We start from the raw sequence: 20,848 nt of genomic DNA, 5'->3' as shown, positions 1-20,848 counted from the left end.
GAGATGCCAGACCAATGGGGGTGAAAGGAGAGATGTAAGGGGGAGGCATACAGTTTCTGGAAGGGGCATAGAAGGAGAGAAGATTGATAGTGGATGGAAGGAAGAGAGTTACAAGAAGATGAGGAAAGCAGAAACCACAGAAGACAAAGGTAGAAAAAAATTTTCTATTTATTTATTGTTTTAGGTGACATGTGCCACTGTTTCTGTGGTGCACTGTATGCAGAGTCCAGCTTCTTACTGGTTCAATTTAACCTTTATCTATGTATTTCTATTTTATCCCCCCCTTTTACAAAACTGTGGAGCGTTTTTTAGCGCCAGCCGTGGTGGTAGCAGCTCTGATGCTCAGAATTCTATGAGCGTCAGAGCTGTTACCACTGTGACTAAAATCCACACTACAGTTTTGTAAAAGAGGGAGGGGTTAGTGTGTGATTACATATTCCATACTAGGCAAAGGTGTTTTCTGTGTTCTGTGTGTTCGAAAGACATGATTTTTTGTTAGGATTGACTGCAGGATTGACCTGTACTAGTCTGGCTTGTTTAGTTTTACAATGGGTGTATTGATGTTGTACTGCTCACTGCAGTATGTAAGATGCTGCCTTTTCCTAGGTACTCATGTGTGACATGTGGCTTGTTACTAAAAATCATGTTTTTCGTACAGATGGGGGGGGGGTCAAAAAATGATGGGCCCCAAGTGTCACATATGCTAGGTACGCCACTGGGTTTTTTAAAGTTATATTCATGGGTGTTTTGAAGTTCAAGTGTAAGTATTTTTGACCAGCAATTACTTTGAAAGTTGAGGTGGCTCTGGCCTAGATATTTTTCATCCATCTGCCTGCAGATGAAGGTCCATTCACGTTATGTTTTAGTAACAACTGTTTGTGCTGTTGCCATTATAGTTATATCAAGTGAATATCTTGGAAAGTTGCTACTATTTGGGTTTTTACCAGGTACTTGTGGCCACTATGGAAACAATATAACTGGGCTAGATGGATTCAATATCAGTCTGACCCAGTAACAGTGACATAGCGATGGAAGTTTGCACCTGGAGTGGAGGTGCCCAGCATTGCCACAGTATGTGCCCCCAAGCTCCCCTTGCATCACTACATCATGCACCCTTCCCTGTGCCCCCCCCCCAGCACCTCTTCAAATCTTTGCCAGCTTCATTCTTCTCTTTGATGTAACTTCTTGGTCCCCGCAAACAGGAAGTGATGTCAGAGGGAGGGATGAAGCTGGCACGAGCAGTGGGTATGAGATGCTGCTCACAGCCAGTGAAGATTTGAAGATGTATATGGGGGGAGGGGTTAGAGAGAAGTGCTGGTGCTCAGGGCGGTCTCCCCCCCCCTCACTTACTATACCAGTGCCCAGTATGGCTATACTTTTATGGATAGGCAGACTAAATAGGTCATATAGTCTTTCTCTGTCTTCATTTTTCTTTGTTTTATTTTGGGATAAGCTTTCCACAGCTGCCCTGTTATAAAGTTAGATCATATTGGGATTTTGATACCAGGAACCTGTCTGTTCAGACAGGCAAAATGCAGTGAATTAACAGTGAGTGCCCAAAACCTGCACTATCCAAAGGATTATGAATATTCAAGTAGCTTCAATATGCATCAAACCACAAAATCTGAGGTAACACTTTAGAAGCCCTTAGCTTAATAGACTTTTATTCTTTAAAGTTCTTAAGTGGTATTGCAGCCTCAGTGACTCAATGTAACCACTAGAGTGCGTTCTGATACTGTATAAACCATATTGACTTGACTCTAAATGAGATTAAAAGGGGTCTTTGAATGAGTATGACATGTGGGAAATAGTTTTAATCCGCTGCTCTGTCACTGGGAGTGAGTCGTCCAGCATCCAGGAACCTTTCAGCTTGGCTGCTTTTTCCATCTCATACTGACATTGTGGGAAAAGCACATTAGAGTTTGTTTGCATTGCCTGGGAGCTGCCCATCAGTGTTCAGTATTTCATAAGCAAGTGGCGGAAGAAAGCGTGCTGGTGAGCTGTCCATCCTGCTGTGCTGACTGCAGCAATATAGACAAAAGTGAAAACCCCAGTTGTTAACACATAACCTAGCCTGTTCATTGCACTCACAAACGTCTCTTGTATCAATGGGAGCTGTAAAATTAACTAGGAGAGATGTTTTGCTCTGTACTTGGTTTTCTGTTCTTAACCTATTCCCCAAGGGGAGATCCAGTTGACAGAGGCATCACTGGGGCTATTAGATTTTTAATTATCCACATAAGGACGCCAGGGTTATACCACAGAAAGCCAGTGGCATAGTGAGGGGGTGCAATTCCCCCACGTACCTCTTGAAATGTTCGCCACCACGAGCAGCATCTTTTACTTGCTTCTCGCTCTGGCCTAGGCTCCCTTCTGACATCACGCCCTGGTCACAGGATCAGGATGTGATGTCAGAAGGGAGCCGGGCCGGCATGAGCAGCAGGGGGGAAGAATGCTGCTCACGCTGGTCAACATTTCAAGAGGTACATGGAGGGTGCTCAAGCAGCAGGGAAGAGGGGGGAGGGGGGGTGCCATCCTCCCTCATTATGCCACATCCTTACCTTGCCCATACCCTCACTTCAGCTGAGCATCCTGATCCAGTTCTGCTTTTGCCCCATTCCATTTATGTATTTGTAGTTATAATTTCTTCCAGGATTCAGAAACCATCAGAATTACAAATTTCATGAAAGCAATGGGGCAGCATCAGGACTCATTCAGTTTGGCTGACCTGAGGTGAGGTGGCGTCCTTATCATTGTCGGGCTTTTCAGTGTTAACAGTATAGACCAGGGGTCTCCTAACTGTGACCCCAGGACAGGGGTGGGCAACTACAGTCCTTGAGGGCCAGAATCCAGTTGGGTTTTCAGGATTTCCCCAATGAATATGCATGAGATCTATTTGCATGCACTGCTTTCATTGCATATTCATTGGGGAAATCCTGAAAACCCGACTGGATTCCGACCCTCGAGGACTGGAGTTGCCCACCCCTGCCCTAGAGCTTAAGCCATATCTTCTACATTAGGCCATAGGACAAGAAACATGATGGCAGATAAAGGTCAAATGGCCCATCCAGTCTTCCTATACGCAGTAACCATTATCTCTTCCTCTTTCTAAGAGATTCCACTTGCCAATCCCACACTTTCTTGAATTTAGACATAGTCTCTGTCTCCACCACCTCTTCTGGGAGACTGTTCCACGCATCTACCACCCTTTCTGTCAAAAAATATTTCCTTAGATTATTCCTGGGGGGTGGAGTGGTTGGTGATGGAGGACTGGAGACAAACAGTTGTAGTTCCTCTTCACAAAAACAGGAAATTATAAATCCCAAAAATTTTTTAAATTCTCTTGTATAACCAAAATGTATCTTGGTTTAAGCAGATCAACAATAACCATGAATGATGCTTATCATATTGGAGGAAAAAGTCCTCAGAAGACAGTGAAACAAACAATTAGTGTGCCCTTCACATATAAGGGTTTATCAAATGCGTATATCACATACAATGGTCACTCATAGGTCAACAACCCCCCATATGTAAAGTGCCCTACATGTGGATATATTGTTTATATTTTTAACTCTAAAGCAGAAAAAGTGGGAGAAACTAGCACTTATCTTCAAAGTGATTCCAACCGGTCCCGTTTCACCTGCAACTTCTTCAGATCAAAACTGTGCTGTGCCAAAATCACTTCCATCCTACTAGCAATCAATGTGGCTGAAACACCACAGTGCTAGGTGTCTCTGTCATAAGTGCACAAGAAACTCTAGAGCAGGTGTAGGCAATTCCAGTCCTCGAGAGCCACAGGCAGATCAGGTTTTCAGGGTATCCATAATAAATATGCATGAGATAGATTTGCATTTCAAGGATGCAGTGCATGCAAATCCATCTCATACATATTCATTGTGGATATCCTTAAACCCTAATCTGCCTGTGGCTGAGGACTGGAATTGTCTACCCCTGCTCTAGAGCGAGGAAACATGAAAGGAAGTAGACTCAGGAGTAATTAAGGAAGTATTTCTTTATAGAAAGGGAAGTGGGTGCATGGAGCAGCCTCCCCATGGAGGTGAAGACAGAGACTGTATCTGACTTAAGAAAGCATGGGAAAAGCACTGAGGATGTCTGAAAGGAAGAGATTATAGAGCTGAGAAGTTGATGTGCAGGTGCAATGAGATCAACCACGTAGTTTTGTTTTGTTTTTTCTATCATATGGTCTTTGTATCTGTTTCTAACTCTGTCTAAATAACTAACTAGGGGCCCCTTTTACAAAGCCATGGTAGTAATGCCACCACAATAAATGCACCAAAGCCCATGCAATTCCTATGGGCTTCTGTGTGTTTACTGTAGCAGCATCACTACCAGAGCTTTGTAAAAGGGGCCATAGATCTGTTAGTGCAGTGGCTTCAAAATCATGATTTATGTTTAAATGTTGATAAATGTGCTGCTCATTGGTTATATAGAAAAGTCATTCTTTGATATTTTCCCCCCTTTGTTAAAGGGTAAACTAGTTCCCCTCAAAGACTAAGGGGCTCATAATCGAAACGGAAATACATCTAAAAACCAGCCTAAATCGGCACTTAGACGATCAGTGAAACAGGTTGTCCAAGTGCCGATAATCGAACTAGGTTTTAGATGTATTTAAAAATGACCTAGGCCTTCACAGTGCTGCTGAATGACCAGAGCTAAAAGGGGCATTTCAGGGAGGAGTGTCGAGGGTGGGATTAGGGTGGGACGTGGGCCATCCTAGACTTAGTCGTACTGCATGTATAACCAAAATTTTTACAATACTGCCTAGACGGAACCTGGACGTTGTGACTTAGGCCATCTAAAACCAGGTCTAAGTCACAAGGTATCCAAAGTGACCAGAGAAGCACTGCAGACACAAAGTACAGACCCACACACTGCCCCAGTGATCACTGACCACCCACCCCCACTCCCATAAAAATTGTAATAACAATTTTACATATCTGCCTCCAGAACATCAGCACCTGGCAGCCTGGCATAGTAAAGCCTAGTAGAGCTGCACAGAGGTGGCTTAAGTGGTCTTGGGGGTGTGTTAGTGAACCATGGAGAGGAGGACCCAGGCCTATAAGCCACTCTAATCAATGCATTCATGGTGAAACATGTGCACCCCCCAAAAAAATCCCAAAACCCTTTTGTACTTCCATATAAGTGGCTCCTGCAGCCCTAAGAGCTCTTCGAGTGGTAGATAGGTGGGTCTTGTAGATTCTGGAGGTGTTTTGGGGGGGCTCACCATGACCTATAAGGGAGCTGTAATGATATGTTTATGTGGGACCCTTTTTGTGAAGTTTACAGCAGTGCCCTGTAAGGTACCCCACTACTCTGGTGCCATGTCTGGGTGTCCAGTCCATCACTTTTCTGGCCCCTCCTAAGCACAAAAGGTCTTTTTCTAGGCGTTTGTGACTTGGATGAATTTTTGGTCGAAAATGGGGTATAAAGATGAACAACTTAGAGGTCTGGGCGATCAGTTGTATGATTTTCGGGAAAAAAAACTGTTGGACGTATTTTTTGAAAATGGACTTTTTCCCGTGTCTGACTTTGGGTGACTTGTGACTTAGGCCCCAAATGGACTTAGATGTTTCTTTTGATTATGCCCCTCCACTTGTTTCTTTGGGAGTCCATTGTGATGCAGCATTGAAATTTGACTAACAAATATACAGTAACTAGATCATGTTATCTTCAACTCAGGGTAATCTGACAATTAAGACCTCTTTTGTAAAAAAAAAAACAACCCAAAAAACAACAAACCATGGTAAAATTGATTAATGCTTTTCTCATCAGGAGATGAGATTATTGTAATGCTTTGTATGCTGGCCTTCCTAAGGTTGGGCTGAAAGGACTTCAGCTAGTACACAACACTGCTACCTGACTGATCATAAGAAGAGATGTGATCACGCTTCACCACTTTTAAAGGAGCTACATTGATTACCCATTTCTGTGAGAATTTCTTTTTCTTTTTTTAATATTTTATTTAGTTACAACAGTGTAATACATTTGATTGCAAGTAACAATATACAAAGAATACACTATCTCAAACAATAATATTACAGAATCATAGCTATACCCAACGCCTTTCCATCAATTATTAATATTGACAATATTAAACATTTTAAACATTTTAAATATGAAGAATAAATATCCATATATATCTTTATCATTCCCAAACCCCCCCCCATCCCAACCCATATGTGTAATGAAAGAAACTCAGAAGATATTGTATAACCTTTCTTTCAGACTTTTGTGTTTGGTTTTTAAGGGGTTTCGTTCGTGTTCACCATCTTACCTCTGTGATAAACTTGTGGTCCAGAAGCATGATCGTGAATTACATTCATCAAAATGCTGTTCATTAAATCTCCCTTCTTTACAGTCAGTCAAATTAACCACCACCGGAATAGAGCCTTTTCCTAGGATCAGTACAACATCCAGTGCCCTCGGCAGGGAACTTTTTTCATAACATAAGAATTGCCATACTGAGACAGATTTAAGTTCCATCAAGCCCAGTATCCTATTTACAACAGTGGCCAACCCAGGTCTTGGCAGGATCCCAAGGAGTAAAACAGATTTTATACTGCTTATCTAGGAACAAGCAGTGGATTTTCCCAAGCCACCTCAATATGGCTTATGAACTTTTGGTTTAGGAAATTACCCAAATCTTTTTTAAACCCTGCTAAGCGAACTGCTTTTACTATATTCTCCAACAACAAATTTCAGTTTAATTACACATTGAGTGAAGAAATATTTTCTCCATTTTGCATGCCACTGATAAAAAATCCACTTAACCACTATTCTATAAATGGAGCCTAAAGTTAGGAGCCATCTATAGAGTAGCGCAGTATCCCGCAAACTTTCTCGAACTGCGGCACACTAAAGGTAGTGGCCGTGGCTCGAGGTACCCGGACGTGCATGGATATCACCGTGATGACATCACACGCATGCGTGACATCATCACGTCGATGTCTGCGTGTGTGTGAAGGCCCTCCAGGCAGGCCCTGAGACGCCAATGGGGGGGAGGGGGTGTGTGCCAGAAGGTAAGAGGGCCAGAGAGAAGGATAGATGCTGGCGCCCACTGATTGCCTACAGGACGTGCCTCTCGCCACGAGAAGCACGTCTTGTAGGCAGTCAGCTGGCACCGGCGCATCTCCTCCTCCCCAGTGTACTGCGGCACACCTGAAATCTCAGGAAGCACACTAGTGTGCCTTGGCACACAGTTTGAAATACACTGGAGTAGCACTTATGCCTATGACCATTTACATCAACAGAAAAGTGGTGCAAATCCTTTAGGCCAAGACAATGGCGGACTGCCCAGGGCCCCCCACTCCTTTCCACTCCTCCCCCACTGCCCGCACCTTCAATTCCCTGCCACTGTACCTCTAGCTCTTCACTGGCGAGCAGCAGCTCCAACCTGCGCACCGGCCTCAGCGCTCCCTTCTGACGTTACTTTCGGGTCCCGCAACTAGGAAGTTACATCGGAGGGGGGCCGATGCTGGTGCAGTCAGCAAATAGATGCTGCTTGCACTGGGGAAGGGAAGGGGAGTGCATGCAGCAAAGGAGTGAATAAGAGGGTGAGGGGGGCACCACTGCCACGGGTGCCTCCCACCCTCGCTCCGCCACAGATCATGGATATCCCTTATTCTACAATTACTCGTTTAAATGTGAGGAATGCCCCCAATCCACCCATGACATTCCCATTTCTGTGCCCCCTTGTTTCTGAGGTATGTTAAATTTAGGTATGGATCCCACACCTAAACTGACATGCATAAATTTAAATCCATTTAATAATAATAATAATAATAATAATAATAATAACTTTATTTTTGTATACCGCCATACTCTGAAGAGTTCTAGGCGGTTCACATTAGTTAGACAGAGATTACAAGTGGTTACATATCAAATTGATCATAGAGTTGCAAACAGCAAGGAGAGAGTAGTTAAGGCTGATAATTGCTTGTTAAGAAGCCAATTATCTGAATAGTTTACATTAATTTATTCAGGTACTCGAGCATTTTTCCCTGTCTGTCCCGGTGGGTTCACAATCTATTACTGCAACAGCCTATTTACAGGAATAACTCAGAAAGAATTGAGACGCCTTCATATAATTCAAAACGCTGCAATCAAACTAATAACAAAAACTAGGAATCTTGATCATGTAACCCCCTTGCTTCGGAATGCCCATTGGTTACCAGTCAATCAAAGAATCTCTTATAAAATTTATTTTTAAAAAAAATATCTTTATTCATTTTAAAGCTAAAAATAAGTGCAACATATTATACAGACATTTTACACTTTAACAGCACTTAAATTCAATCTAATTATATTTCATAACAAACACATGTATCTTCCCCCCTTCTATATACCCAACAATTGCACTCAAGCATAATTAAAGTAAAAGTATAAAATTTCATTAATAAAATGATACATTCCAAATCACCCCAATTCATTGATAAATATCTTATTCCATACGAGCCATCCCGGATTCTTAGATCGTCCGACCGTAAGTTGCTTACAATCCCCTCCCTTCGAATAATAGGAACAAAAAGGCATGACATTTTTTCAGAGCTGGCCCCACAACTTTGGAATACCCTTCCAGCACCCTTAAGGGAGGAGAGAAACCTTGACTGTTTCAAGGGCCTACTTAAGAGTCATCTATTCAAAGAAGCTTTCAACATTTGATTTTTTCACTCTTATTCTTCAAATTCCTCTAAAGAAACAAATAGCAATGTTCCCCTTCCTTTTGTTTGTTCCTTATTTGGCTTTCTTTCCTATATAATCTGTAGTTCCAACCCAGCTTCCTTTTTGTCTCATGTTTGTCTGTCAAAATTGTCAACTATTAGTACACCATTTGATGTTATTTCACTTAAATTCTTTTAATTATCCTGTTATCGGCATTGTTTTTATTTTTATGTTTCTGTTTTTGTTTTCCCTATTATTTTTTAATTTGTATTTTGCTTAGAAATTGGATAAGCAAATCAAATTTTAATAAAAACTTGAAACTTGTGCCTGGGGTAATGGGGGGATTAAGTGATTTGCCCAAGGTCACAGGGAGCAGTGTGGGTTTGAACCCACAACTTCAGGGTGCTGACACTGTAGCTTTAACCACTGCGCCACTTTCTCCCCTATGATTGATGGATGGCATTTGTTTCAAATAACAGCCCATTCCAGCAACCTGAACCCAAGAGGTAGAGGAGTGGCCTAGAGGTAGAGCCGCTGCCCCAGCACCCTGAGCTTGTGGGACTGAATCCCAGTGCTGCTCCTTGTGACTCTTGGTAAGGAACCTAATCCTCCATTGCCCCAGGTGCAAAATAAGTACCTGTATATATGTAAACCACTTTGAATGTGTAACCACAAAAAGACAACATAACACTAGTGCAGAACTGGTTCAACCCATGGAAAGTGGAATAGATTCCCCTTTCATATTTCCCACACATGTTTACAGTAGTCCATAATTTCTTGCCAAGTTGGTTATTTTTCCAGCATCTCTGTACAATATTTTTCTTCCATGAGTTCTGTGTTTGGGAAAACAATTTATCGGGCATAGTAATTGATCTCTGTCACATCCCTGCTATAACCTTTGTATTCACAGAAGGATTGGAGGATGCATGGAACAACCTTCCACTTCTGGTGTAACATATAACTTAGTAACATAGTAGATGACAGTAGATAAAGACCCAATTGGTCCATCCAGTCTGCCCAACCTGATTCAATTTAAATTTTTTTTTCTTAGCTATTTCTGGGCAAGAATCCAAAGCTCTACCCGGTACTGTGCTTGGGTTCCAACTGCCGAAATCTCCGTTAAAACCTGCTCCAGCCCATCTACACCCTCCCAGCCACTGAAGCCCTCCCCAGCCCATCCCCCACCAAACGGCCATACACAGACACAGACTGTGGAAGTCTGCCCAGTACTGGCCTTAGTTCAATATTTAATATTATTTTCTGATTCTAGATCCTCTGTGTTCATCCCACGCTTCTTTGAACTCAGTCACAGTTTTATTCTCCACCACCTCTTGCGGGAGCGCATTCCAGGCATCCACCACCCTCTCCGTAAAGTAGAATTTCCTAACATTACCTTTGAATCTACCACCCCTCAACCTCAAATTATGTCCTCTGGTTTTACCATTTTCCTTTCTCTGGAAAATATTTTGTTCTACGTTAATACTCTTCAAGTATCTTAACGTCTGAATCATATCTCCCCTGTCCCTCCTTTCCTCTAGGTTATACATATTCAGGGCTTCCAGTCTCTCCTCATACGTCTTCTGGCGCAAGCCTCCTATCATTTTTGTTGCCCTCCTCTGGACCGCTTTAAGTCTTCTTATGTCCTTCGCCAGATACGGTCTCCAAAACTGAACACAATACTCCAAGTGGGGTCTTACCAATGACCTGTACAGGGGCCTCAACACCTTCTTCCTTTTACTGGCTACGCCTCTTTTTATACAGCCCAGCATCCTTCTGGCAGCAGCCACTGCCTTGTCACACTGTTTTTTCGCCTTTAGATCTTCGGACACTATCACCCCAAGGTCCCTCTCCCCGTCCGTGCATATCAGCTTCTCACCTCCAGGCATATACGGTTCCTTCTGATTATTAATCCCCAAATGCATTACTCTGCATTTCTTTGCATTGAATTTTAGTTGCCAGGCATTAGACCATTCCTCTAACTTTTGCAGATCCTTTTTCATATTTTCCACTCCCTCTTCGGTGTCTACTCTGTTACAAATCTTGGTATCATAGAAACATAGAGTGTGACGGCAGAAAAGAGCTAGCGGCCCAACAAGTCTGCCCCCTCAAGAACCCTCCCTCCTCGAGAATCCATTTTTTAAGCATTCCTCTGGAGTGACCCCACCAGACTGTCCCATCGTCCCTTGAAGTCGAGCGTGATACTGGCCTCAACTACCTGACGTGGAAGACCATTCCATCGATCAATTACCCTTTCGGTGAAGAAGTATTTCTTGGTGTCCCCATGAAATCTTCCCCCCCCCTGAGCTTTAGCGGATGCCCTCTTGTCTCCGTGGGACCCATAGGATAAAAGATTTCTTCCTCCACCTCAATGCGGCCTGTGACGTATTTGAATGTTTCTATCATGTCCCCCCTTTCTCTGCGCTCTTCTAGAAAATATAAACGCAGCCTGTTCAGACGTTCTTCATATGGGAGATCCTTGAGTCCTGAAACTATCCTAGTGGCCGTTCGCTGAATCGACTCCATTCTCTTCACATTCTTTTGATAATGTGGCCTCCAAAACTGAACACAGTACTCCAGGTGAGGTCTCACCATGGTTCTATATAATGGCAGTATAACTTCAGGCTTTCGGCTGATAAAGCTTCTTCTAATGCATCCTAGCATTTGTCTAGCCTTTGCTGACACTTTCTCCACCTGATTGGCAACTTTCATATCATCCCGGATGATTACTCCCAAGTCCCGTTCTGTTGCAGTTCTTGTTAGGTTTTCACCATTCAGGGTGTACGTTCTGCATGGATTACCTTTACCAAGGTGCATTACATTACATTTTTTGGCATTAAAATTCAGTTGCCAAGTACTGGACCATTTTTCTAGTAAAATTAGGTCTTGTTCCATGGTGTCGGGCATGGTTGCGCTGTTAGGTGCTGCCGCGCTGCCCACAACATTGCATAGTTTAGCGTCATCTGCAAATAAAGTAATTTTGCCTCGAAGTCCCTGAGGCAGATCCCTTACAAAGATATTGAATAGTTCTGGGCCTAAGACCGAGCCCTGCGGTACTCCACTGGTCACTTCCGACATGTTTGAGGGAGTACCGTTCATCATCACCCTTTGAAGTCTGCCGCTAAGCCAGTCTTCTACTCATGCTGTTAGTGTTTCTCCAAGGCCCATTGCGTTCATCTTGTTCAATAACCTCCGGTGTGGGACACTATCAAAAGCCTTACTGAAGTCTAAATACACGATGTCCAGGGACTCTCCCTTATCCAGTTTTTTTGTCACCCAGTCAAAGTTTAGGGTCATGAAATGGTTAACTGTTGTTTAAAATATTGCTCTGGCCTACATAGCTGAAAACAGTGTATAATCTATTGACTGCATCTGCCTGAAATGTATGTCCCTGCCTTACCACATTGTAAGCTGAATAGATAAGAGTTTGAGCCATGATGTGCCCTGCCCTTCTGTACATGTAACATTTAGACCTGTAAGATTTAGATAAGCAGAGAAATGAGCTAGTTTCCTATAGGACTATAAGTTGTACCCCTGAACCTATCATAAGTGCTGGCTTAGGACCAATAATAATTGTAGAAAAGTTATAGAAGTAACAAATGAAAATTGTAGTTTTTGCATATATTAGTTTGCAAAAGGGCGCCCAAACAGGGACTTGAAGGTCTCTTGACCACTGGTTATTCGATTGGTCACTTGTTTCTGGTCCTACGGCTGACGTGTCTGCTTAGCCGGCTGCCTTCCTTTTGGGAGACCTCAGGAAGTTTGACCACTTCAACTGACTTATCCAGTCTCAGTTTAAAGTACAAGAATCTGTATCAGTTTAATTCTGTCTTGGAGTGGCCACTATCTGGTAAGTAGGAATTGATCTTTCCTATCCTGTCTCTATTCTCCTGCCTAGTAAGCCACTTGATCCGTCGCTGAAGTCGTGGGGAAGGATTCTAGGAACTGTTATCTTCTGGTTGAGTAACTGAAGTGAAGTTTGTTGTGTTTTGTGTGTTTGAGAGTGTCTGAGACGTCCTTGAGGACGAAGCGAGTGCGGACCTGTTAGTACTGTGTTTCCCTAGTCTGGAGACGGGCAGGGCCAGGAATACAGGGAAGTGTTTTTGTCCTCCATTGCACAATGGGGGGATGTCAGTCTACCTGTGGGGATCCCTTGATATGTTAACTAATTTTAAAAAAGGGATTTATCTCTGATTACACTTAACAAATCAACCCTTATTCGTCTGTGCCAGTTAGAATGGCCAATATTTGGTGTGGGCTGGCCCCCTCTGGCTCCCTGGAAGAGGACATAACCCATCAGGTTTTTATTATAGTAACTCACCCTAAGACTGGCCATCCTGATCAATTCCCCTATATAGATAGTTGGTTAGACTTAGTCCGCAGCAAGCCTTCTTGGCTTTTCCCTTCTGTACTCAAGAAACTCCAGTCCCAAGTTCTCACCCTCAGGAAGACTGTCAATGAGCATTATCGTCCTACTCATGTTTTTGAGTCTGACCCTTCAACTGACATACTTGAAATATCTACCGCTCCTCCTTCTTACTTGGTAACACCACAGCCCATACCCAATCCCAGTTCTGTCTCTCTTGCTCAGCCTTCTGTTTCCCAGCCTGTACAACTCCCTGCCCAATTTCCAGCTTCCCCTTCCCGAGCCCTGGCTGATAGCCCAACTCATGACATTCTGTCTTCCCCAGTCCTTTATCCACCTCTGGACTCTCTTTCTCTTTCCGATGATTCTCCTATCAGCCATCGCTTGAGACCTGATCCTCCTCAAATAGTTCCCATGAGAAGACAAATGAAACAGGGGACTCTGGAGGCTACAAATTTGGCCATGCCCCTTCGCCAGGTTCCTGTTTCCAATCCACCGGATGCCGCCGGGCATCCTAGACCACCCACTATTAGCCTTGTATATCAGCCCTTCACCACCACTGATTTATACAATTGGAAATCCCATTGTCCTACTTACTCAGAGCGGCCACAGGCAACTATTGATCTAATTAAGTCCATCATTCGCACACACCGCCCCACGTGGTCAGATTGCCAGGAACTACTTCTCTGTCTCCTAAATACCGAAGAACGTAAATGGGTTCTGCAAGAATCCCTTACAAAGGCCCAGGCGGATGCGGATGCAGCCGACCCCAACTGGATCAATAACCATTTCCCTTCTCAGGACCCTAATTGGGACCCCAATGATGCCACTCATAATACTTTCCTTATGCGGTACCGCCAGTATATCCTTGAGGGTCTCCGGTTGGCTTCTCGGAAACCCACCAACATTTCTAAAGTATCTGAGGTCCTCCAAAAGTCTAATGAATCCCCAACCGCATTCTATGAACGTCTCTGTGACGCTTTCCGTACCTTTACTCCCTTTGACCCAGAAAAACCTGAAAACCTCCGTATGGTTAATACCTCGTTTGTGAGCCAGACACAACCTGATATCCATAGGAAACTCCAGAAGCAGGATGGGTTCGCAGGCATGAACACTGTCCAGCTCCTTGAAATTGCCCAGCGTGTTTTCATGAATCGGGACAGCGCTAACCAGCAAGAAGCTGATAAGCTTCTCCGGCGCAAAGCAGACCTCCTTGCTGTAGCCCTCCAAAATACTTTCCCAAGTAACCGGCCCCCTACCCGAAACTCTGAGTCCCGCTCTTCCAAGCGCCACCCCCTATTCTTCTGGCCCTTCAAAACCTATGGGGTCCCAGCCTGATAGGACAGGACCCCGTAGGAATTTGGAACGGGATCAGTGTGCCTATTGCAAGGAGAGGGGTCACTGGAAGAACGAGTGTCCAAGCAAGCCCCGTACCTGTCAGGCTAAAACTACGGACCAGCCTACTATTGGTTTGGCATCCTTTCAGTCTGACTCTGAAACTGATTACTGAGACAGACCGGCTCGCAGTGAGTACCAGGGACTTTCCGGATTGTTCCCAACTTACTCGCTCGGTTCCCACGAGCCCTTGGTCAATGTCCGTATAGGGGACCATTCTATATCTATGCTGGTCGACACCAGCACCAAACACTCAGTTCTGACCCGCCCTCTCAGTAAGCATTCTTCCAAATCTATCTCCATTATGGGTGCAACTGGCTCTTCTGATTCGGTCCCTATCCTTGAACCAGTTTCGGTTCGCATTGGTGGTCATTCCATACCACATTCTTTTGTGTACATGCCCTCTTGTCCTGTCCCCTTGCTTGGTCGGGACCTTCTCCAGCGCTTGAGAGCCACTATTCGTCTGTCCTCTCACGGTCTGACTATGGACCTTCCTTCTGCAAACCTCACACCCATTCCTGACCGCTCCGCTGCCCCCTCACCAAGCTTCCTCTGTTCCCTATTGTCAGAACCCATGGCAAGCAAACCCCCACTCTCTGTACCTGATTTTCTTGAGGGCCTTGATTCGACTGTTTGGGCTGAGTCTGGGTCCCATGGACTAGCACGTAATATCCCACCCTTTGTTGTTACCCTCAAGGCTTCTGCCAGTCCGGTCTCTATCAAGCAGTACTGCATATCCCAGTCTGCTCTCTAGGGAATACACGTCCATTTGTCTCGTTTGCTAGATTGTACCCCCCTCCTTCCAGTTTTAAAATCCGGTGATCCCCCTGATTATCGCCCCGTCCAGGACCTCCGTGCTGTCAACCGTCTTGTAGAGGATATCCATCCTACTGTCCCTAATCCTTATACCCTGTTGGGATTGGTTCCCCCTGGAGCTACCTACTTCACTGTTTTGGATCTCAAGGATGCATTCTTTTGTTGTCGATTAGCCCCTACCAGTCAGCCAATTTTTGCATTCCAATGAGAAAACCCTTCCACTGGACAAACCTCCCAAGTAACCTGAACCCGTCTACCCCAGGGCTTTAAAAATAGCCCCACTCTATTCAGCACTGCCCTTGCTTCAGACCTTGCTAATTTCTCCCCTTCATCTGATTCCCAAGTCCTGCAGTACGTAGATGATCTTCTTCTCTGCTCTCTATCTATCTCTGCTTGTCAGGAGGACACTCGCTCTCTCCTTCAGTTTCTCCTCCATTGCGGATACCGTGTGTCTCTCCGGAAGGCTCAGCTGTGCCTTCCTCGTGTCACCTACCTTGGGTTTCATATTTCCCAGGGTACCAGGTCCCTTCCTACACCCGTGTCCAGGCTGTCTGTAGTCTCCCTGTTCCTGATACTCGCAAAGCCCTGCGCGCCTTCCTCGGTATTGCCGGATACTGTCGTATCTGGATCCCTGATTTCTCTACTATTGCTCGTCCTCTGTATGATTCCACCAAAGGCGCTGACTCAGCCCCTTTTGTCTGGACCCAACTTCAGGAGCGGTCTTTTCGCTGCCTCCAAAAACTTCTGACTCAGGCTCCTGCCCTTGGCCTTCCTGACCCCTCCAAACCTTTCCAGCTCTATGTTCATGAAAAATCTGGTATCGCAGCCGGAGTCCTTACTCAATTCCTTGGTTCCTGGCGTAGGCCCATTGCCTATCTCTCTCGACAATTGGATCCTGTTGCTGCTGGGTGGCCTCCCTGCCTTCGGGCAATTGCCGCCGTATCAGATCTCTTACATCACGCTAATAAACTCACTTTTGGCCAACATATTGACCTCTTTGTCCCACACTGTGTGACCTCTCTTCTAGAACATAAAGGCTCCCTGTGGCTCACGAATGAGCGCCTCCTTAAATACCAAGCCCTTCTTTGTGAAAACCCTCAGGTCTCTTTTGTTGTCGCTTCTCTCCTTGACCCCTCCACTCTCCTCCCTGTCTCCTCCCAGCCGGTCGTGCACAACTGCCTTGACACCGTTGACTTAGTTTATTCTTCCCATCCTGATCTCACTGATATCCCCCTCCGGGATCCTGATCTCACTCTTTTCACAGATGGCAGTTCGTCTGTCACCCCTTCTGGTACTCGTATTGCTGGTTATGCAGTAGTCTCTGCCACTTCCCCTTTACTCATGGGCCCTCTGCCCTCTGGCACTTCCGCCCAAGAAGCTGAGCTGTATGCCCTCACTTCTGCCCTTCGCCACTCTGCCTCTCAGTCTTGCAATATATATACTGACTCCAAATATGCTTTCTTTACCTTGCATTCTCATAGGGCCATCTGGAAATATCGAGGTTTCATTACAGCCTCCGGCCACCTGATCCATCATGCTCCCCTCATTCTTGACCTCCTTGAGGCCATTAAATTGCCCTCCCGTGTCGCGGTTATGCACTGTCGTGCCTATCGTTGTGTCACTGATCTCATCTCACGTGGCAATGCCCTTGCCGACCGCACAGCCCGAGCTGCCAGCCTCTGCCTCCCTCCTTCGGCTCCTCTGTACACCATCATTCCTTTTCTGGACTCCCTTACACCCCAATACACTTCTCAGGAACAGACTTGGGCCCGCACTCTTTCGGGCCAGTCTGTCCTGAAAGGGGGGTGGATACAAATATGCGCCAATTCAAGTGCCAATCCAGACCCACACACTGATACTTCAAACACGAGCACAGTGGGAACCCTCATATTCATTCCTCAACATCTGGCCCTCACGATTGTCAAAAGATGCCATGATTTGGCACACTCTGGAGAACCCACTATGAAAATGACTCTCAAGAGACATTTCTTTATCAATCACCTTGATCAGCTAGTCCAGAATATGGTCCGACAGTGTGTTGTCGGTTCTAGAATAAAATTCCCAATCAGATGACTGCCACCTCTTGGACACCAACCCATTGGAACATATCCGATGCAGGTTCTGTCTGTAGACTTCACCCACATGCCCACCTCTCGTTCCCTCAGTCACCTCCTGAATAATTCCGTGCTTTGGTCTCCCTGTTTCTATAAGCAGTGACAACGGCCCCCGCTTTCATTGCCGATGTCCAACAAATTGCTCAGGTCTTCCAAATTGAATAGAAATTAAATGCTGCTTACTATCCTGAGAGCTCTGGTCAGGTCGAAAGAATGAACAGAACTCTTAAGACCCTTCTCATGAAATGAATTGAAGAAACTAATCTGTCCTGGCCTGTCCTGCTGCCTTCTGTTCTTTTTCAGATTAGATGCACCCCATCTAAACCCACTAAATTGTCCCCATTTGAGCTCATGTTCGGCCGGCCACCACCCATTGTAAACCCAGATCCTGGTTCCTTTGCTACTCTGGGATCAGATATCCTCCAGAGTCAGGTCCAATCTTTAGCTAAGGCCCTTCAAGAGCTCCACAAATGGGTCCTGGAAAGGGCCCCATTACCGATAGCTACACAAGTCCATGGATATGTCTCTGGAAATACAGTATGGCTAAAACTTGGAAGTCAGACCCCCCCCTGAAACCTAGGTGGATAGGTCCTTTTACTGTCCTAATTTCTTCTCTTACAGTTGTCAAGGTGTCCGGACATGAAACTTGGTTCCACTACAAAACGGATCTTCAACTGAAGCTTTCTAAGACCTCAAAAGTTCTGAATATTTACCATTGTACTTAGTAGGTGTTCTGAATATAATTCTTTATAAGTGTTTGAGTTTAATTGACTGCCTGTGGTTCACCACTGTCTTTAGCAAGTGTCTTGAGTATAACTGTTTGAAGTTTTCTAAGTTGTGCCTAAAAGAAAAATGAGCTTCCTATGTTAGTATATATATATCTGATATTTGTGTTGCCCTTACTTATGCTTCTTTCTTCTGTATTTCTTTCCTATTGTACTTAACAAGTGCAGCCCCTTTTGCCTGATGTTTGTTTGCATGAAGGAGTTAAGTACAGAAAGTGTCAAACATTTGAGGGTATTTTCTGTTTCCAACCTACTGGTGATGAAGTTTAAAAGTGGGCGGAAATCTGCATTTATAATGTTGAGGGTCCACTTATCAACTAGACTCTTATTGTAGACCCCACTCGCCCGGTGTCTTTGTATTGTGATACATGTGTGTTATTTGATGTTTCTCAAGGTCATGTTTTGTGTGGCTCCCTAGATTGACTGTGTTATTATACCAAATGTGTTAAGTACCGTATTTGCCGGCGTATAAGACGACTTTTCAGTACCTTAAAATCCTCCCTAAAGTCGGGGGTCGTCTTATACGCCGGGTACTGTTTACATGCCCTTACTTTACATTAGAGAGCTGCACGGGGACGCCCCTAGGGTCGCGGGGATCCCTTGGGGACGCCCCCTAGGGTCGCGGGGATCCCATGGGGACGCCTCCGAGGGTCGCGGGGCTCCTGTGGGTCTGGATGTACTCAGTCTTCTGGATGTATGCGGCTCTTCTTCTCCCTACCTTCTCTGCTTGCAGCACAGAGCCGAAAGGAAGTCTTCCCGACGTCAGCGCTGACGTCGGAGGGGAGGGAGGGCTTAAACAAAGCTTAAACAAAGCCCTCCCTCCCTCCGACGTCAGCGCTGACGTCGGGAAGACTTCCGTTCGGCTCTGTGCTGCAGGCAGGGCAGATAAGGAGAAGGAGAGTAGCCTCGCGGTTCGAGTGGCTACCAAGGGAGAGGGGCGGCCCGCCCCACCCCGCCCCGGTTGCAGCACAGCCGGCCAGGTTCCCTTACTTTTGTGGCACTTCCCCGACTGACCGATAACAGCTCGGGTCCGACAATCCTCCCTGCCCTGTAGCCGCGAATCTAAATTACCTTCTTACAGCAGCTGTAAGAAGGTAATTTAGATTCGCGGTTAAGGGCAGGGAGGTTTGTCGGACCGGGGCTGTTGTCGGTCGGTCGGGGAAGTGCCACAAAAGTAAGGGGACCTGGCCGGCTGTGCTGCACCCGGGGCGGTAGAGAAGGTGTGCGGAAGAAGGGGTAGTCTTATACGGCGAGTATATAACAAACTCTATATTTTAACTGTAAAAGTTGGGGGGTCGTCTTATACGCCCAGTCGTCTTATACGCCGGCAAATACGGTATATATGTCTGTATAACCTGATGCCTTTAAGAAATGCCCCTATGAGGAAACCTTCACTAATGGTGGAGCCTGTCCTTTATGAGAAAGTGTCTTGTGGGCCACCTATAATAACCCACACAAATATCCCCTAATACCCCGTCTGCCTCCCTTACTATAGGTCCTAACTCCGGCTCCTTGTGTACTACAGGCTTACTGTAATCCCATGGTTTTCACTCTCACTGACCCATATAACTGGAATGCCAATGTCCAAGTCCAGAAGGCCAGAGACTGCATGGCATTGTATATTGATGGTAAAAGGTGAGACCCAGGTACTGATGTATATGTCCGTATTGTATCCGGCTCATGTGCTCCTGTCCATCACTCTTTGGTGTTTCCCCAGTTTTATGAAAGTAGATGCTGATATCCTATAATCACTAGAAATCTGTTTATACAGTTTGCTGAAACTATAGGCCAGACTCTTAATGTTAGCAATTGTTTTGTATGAGGAGGGACTGGTATGGGAGAACAGTGGCTATGGGAGGCAATGCAGCTGGACATGTTAAACCTGACTTCACAGACCCTCACTTTTACGTCAGGTCCATGACCTTCACGATGGGCCTTGTGAACCTCCATTGTTGCTTCCCGCTGTCTTCAGCGTCCTTCAGACACTGTTTAATGAAACTTCCTATGAATGATGGTCAGCTCCTGATAGTTGATACTGGCTCTGTGATCTGTTTGCCTACTCTTGGTTGCCTGCTAACTGGACTGGTACATGTGTAATTTGCATGATCCTTCCCAGCTTCTTCCTGTTACCGCTGGCCGATGGTGAACATCTGGGAGCCCCTGTATTCAACCCCAGGGGTCGCCAAAAGCGGTCTACTTCCACCAATTCCCTTAAAATAGCTGAATGGGGTGATGACTGTCCTGCAAAATGGATCATTGCTGCTTATGGACCTGCCACATGGATGACACCTGGGGCTATCGGACCCCAATCTATATGCTGAACTGCATTATTTGTCTACAAGCTGTATTCGAACTGATAACTAATGAGACCACCTGAGCTTTGAGTATCATTGTCAGAGCGAATGCTAAAATGCACACTGCTATCTATCAGAACTGCCTAGCTCTAGACAGAACCTCTTCAACTGCTGCCTTGAACTTGAGTAAAATGATTGAGGACGATGTGGATCGTATCACCAAACTGGCTCATGTTCCTGACCAGACCTGGCGTGACCTTACTGCAGACTGGATCTCTGGTACCTTCAGCTCCTGGTTGCCCTCTGGTTCAGCACTGAAGACCATCTTGCTGGTTGCCGCCCTGTCTTCTCTGCTCCTTTGCTGCCTGCCCTGTGTAGTCCCCATAGCCATAAAGCTGC

At 45.4% G+C, this 20,848-nt stretch overlaps 1 pseudogene; it reads left to right on the top strand.

Annotated features, from left to right (window-relative positions):
* The first annotated feature begins 14,744 nt into the window (after positions 1-14,744).
* On the top strand, positions 14,745-17,996 carry LOC117368865 (annotated as a pseudogene).
* Positions 17,997-20,848: the final 2,852 nt, after the last annotated feature.

The sequence above is a fragment of the Geotrypetes seraphini genome, chromosome 11, assembly GCF_902459505.1.
Source record: "Geotrypetes seraphini chromosome 11, aGeoSer1.1, whole genome shotgun sequence".
Taxonomy (NCBI): domain Eukaryota; kingdom Metazoa; phylum Chordata; class Amphibia; order Gymnophiona; family Dermophiidae; genus Geotrypetes; species Geotrypetes seraphini.
Note: the sequence above shows the minus strand (reverse complement) of the source record. Positions and strands in the feature narration are given on the sequence as shown.